Source organism: Cicer arietinum, chromosome 2 (assembly GCF_000331145.2).
Source record: "Cicer arietinum cultivar CDC Frontier isolate Library 1 chromosome 2, Cicar.CDCFrontier_v2.0, whole genome shotgun sequence".
In the NCBI taxonomy this organism is placed as follows: domain Eukaryota; kingdom Viridiplantae; phylum Streptophyta; class Magnoliopsida; order Fabales; family Fabaceae; genus Cicer; species Cicer arietinum.
In genome coordinates, this window is record NC_021161.2 from 46,719,287 (window position 1) to 46,722,595 (window position 3,309).

The window sequence follows — 3,309 nt, forward strand, 5'->3', positions numbered from 1 at the left end:
TTATATTCTCTCTCCCAGCATAAAAACAAATTTAACATAAATTGTATTTAAAAAATTAATGTATTTAGTTTAAAATTAAGATAAAATATATCAATTTTTTTTATATATTTTAATATTTTATCATAAAAAGAATAGTCTATAAAATTAACCGTCCTTTTTATATGTATCTAATTAAAAATTGGCCATCTTAAAGAAACATTCATACATTTAACTTTCCTTAGTGTAATAGAGGTTCAATTAGTTAGTCAGTTACAATTCTATTAGGTAGTTGCATGATTGGTATTAATTAGTTCTTTATAATTAGAGCATTTGTATTTCATTTTCACCATTTTTAATCAAATATGTATCTAGTCATCACATTAACATATTAGACCCTAAATTAATTTATTATCTGAATTACTACATTCTTCTTTAAATATAAAATTTTATTGATCAAATCATGAGAGCTAATAAAATTGATAGTAGTATTAAATTTATTGACAATTGATATTGTTTTTATAATTTTATCTTTCAGGAGAAATATTTAATGGAGTTGAAAACTCAAAGAATATATATCTTATAAAAAGAAAAAAAATAAAAAATATCTTATATTTAAGGAGAAATGTATTATTCAATAAGTAGTTGTAGCCTTCAACATTCCATATCTTATTAATATTGCCTCATAAGACATTAGGATATAGTAGTAATTTTTATTTTGTTTGCCTCTTGTAGCTAAGACATTTGCACGTAAAATTGCTTTGAAAATTTAATTGACATGTAAGCTGAAAAGGACTCTTAATTATATTGTGTATCAATACAAATGGAGGTTGGATACCTTTCAAAGTAAGTTGCTAATCTTTAGCAGAAAATGACTTTTGTTATATGTGACGGATATATATAGATAGAGAAATGATGATTTGTGAAATATATATATATATATATATATATATCATCCGTCTAAATATAAATATTATATATTTAATTTTATAAAAAAATTAATAGTGTAATTAATATATTTATTTTTCTGGTAATGGACTAAGGCACGGTTAACTTTTAAACTACATTTATCCTTCACACTTGGGACATTATTCTAATTATATTTTGGCAGCACACACTTCAACATAGTATGAAAGCTCTCACATAAACTCAACTGCAATACCAATTTATTTATATATAATACAAAATCCATAAAGTTTAAACTAAATATATAATTTGTTTATAATTTATTTTTATTTTTATTTTTATTGTGGCCAAAGTATTTACTTAAAGGAATGGGATTAACTAAAGGAACCTAAGTATAGGTTAACTAATTATACATAGAATAATTTATACAACCAAATTCAATTTTGTTATTTTATGGAAATGAATAAATATTCTTGTTTACCATGACTTTATTCTCTTGTTTTTGGGGTTAGGATTTTGAGGAGTGTTATGTTAAAGTGAGTTGTGACAGAGAGAGATTGAAGGGGTATGCATTATGGTAGTATTGAAGTGTGTGAAAGGGAATGCTTTAACTTCAAGGAAATGGAAGTTTGACTTTGACCCGTATCTTTAGCCTTATAAATCGCTTCATTGAACTTAACTTCATTCTCTCTAATATATTCCATATAAGTTCAAAGCTCACTTACCATTCTTCTCTATAAGTGACTTCACCAAATACTTCATTGGCCAAATATTTGAGCTAATTTAGATAATTCATTTAAGGCATGAAATTGTAGTATTTTATCAACTTTGTCCTACATTATTGATATTTCAAAATAACCAATTCATCATTCGTTTTTTTATCAAATGCATATTCAATATTAATAATTTAATGTCATTACAGTTCATCTATATATTAAAATAAAGCAAACATGATTTTATGGCAAATTTTATATTTATTACTTAAAATGATTCTATTATTGTATCTTTACTTATTTTTTATTTGTATATTTATCTCTTGTTGAAGAATAACTTTAATTTATTTTTATGGAAAATATATTGAAAAGTCAGCGCGTGTATTGATAGCTTTACAACATTTTTTTTTGACAGTTTTCAAAACAAATTTTGGAATGAGACATTGGTTTAAATATCTTATCATAATAAAATTGTTTTTAAATTTTTCATCTATTTGATATGATTTTTTTTTAGATAAGGAAATTTAAAAAAATATTAAAATGATAAACTTATCATAAAAGTCTTTTTTGAGATATAGATTTTTTTTTAAATGTAATTTTTATCATGTTAAGATATCTAAAAAAAATGTTATAAATGACATTTTGGATGTTACACATTTCTTTAGTTAGAAGATAAATCTACTATGATAAGCAAAAGTTCGAGAAACTAGCGTTTGAGAATAGTTATATTTCAATATATTTAACAAAGTATTGTAACAACTGTTTTGTTTAACTTATCTATTTATTAGAAAATGCAGCGTAAATATGTGTTTAAATTTTGTGACAAGAGTTTCAACACTTAAATAAATTATTAGGACAGTATATTATTTCCACAAAATAATTTTTGATATCATCCAAAAATTAAAAATTATTGTTCTTCGAATCAACTTGATTATAATAATCTTTCTTTTGTTTACGACGACAAATATTTATTTTTGTGAATAATTTTTTTTAATAATAAAGTGATAAAAGCATAATTGTTGATGGACTTAGATCCTCAGAAAAATATGAGTGATAGAAGTATCATGCAAAAAAGACAATTCATCAGCAGATACAGATGCAGGTTCATGATGATGCATGTTTGAGTTTAATTGAAAAGGAAATAGCAATTCATCAAAAATCACATGTTTGGAAATATAAACATTGCCATTTGGGGCTAAAGTACAAATGTATCCTTTGTGATTAGAGCTATAGCCTAAGAAAACACATTGTTGTTAACGAAATTGAAGTTTATTTTTATTATATGGTCTCAAATTTGGATTCCAAGCACATCCAAATACTTTTAAAGCATGATAATCAAGAATGTGCTTCCTCTCAGCTGAGTCATTTTGCTCATGAGCGTATTGACAACTTACTCTATGTTAAATGTCATTATCAACAAGATATTTGGAAAAAGCAACATATTCTTTGTCTCCATCAGTTTGGAGAGACTCTGTTTTTAAATCAAGTTGATTTTCAATCATGGTTTTGAAGTGAATAAAACAACTTAAGGCATGTGACTTAGCTTGTAACATATAAATCCAAGTATACTTAGAAAAATGTTAGAATAGATTGATTGCAAAGGAGCATTGTAAACAGTTAAAGAGACATGAAAAGGCAGTTTATGTGATTTTCTTTTACTTACAAACAATAGGAATTTTATTGAGTTGATAAGCAATATTTCAATTGGATAGGG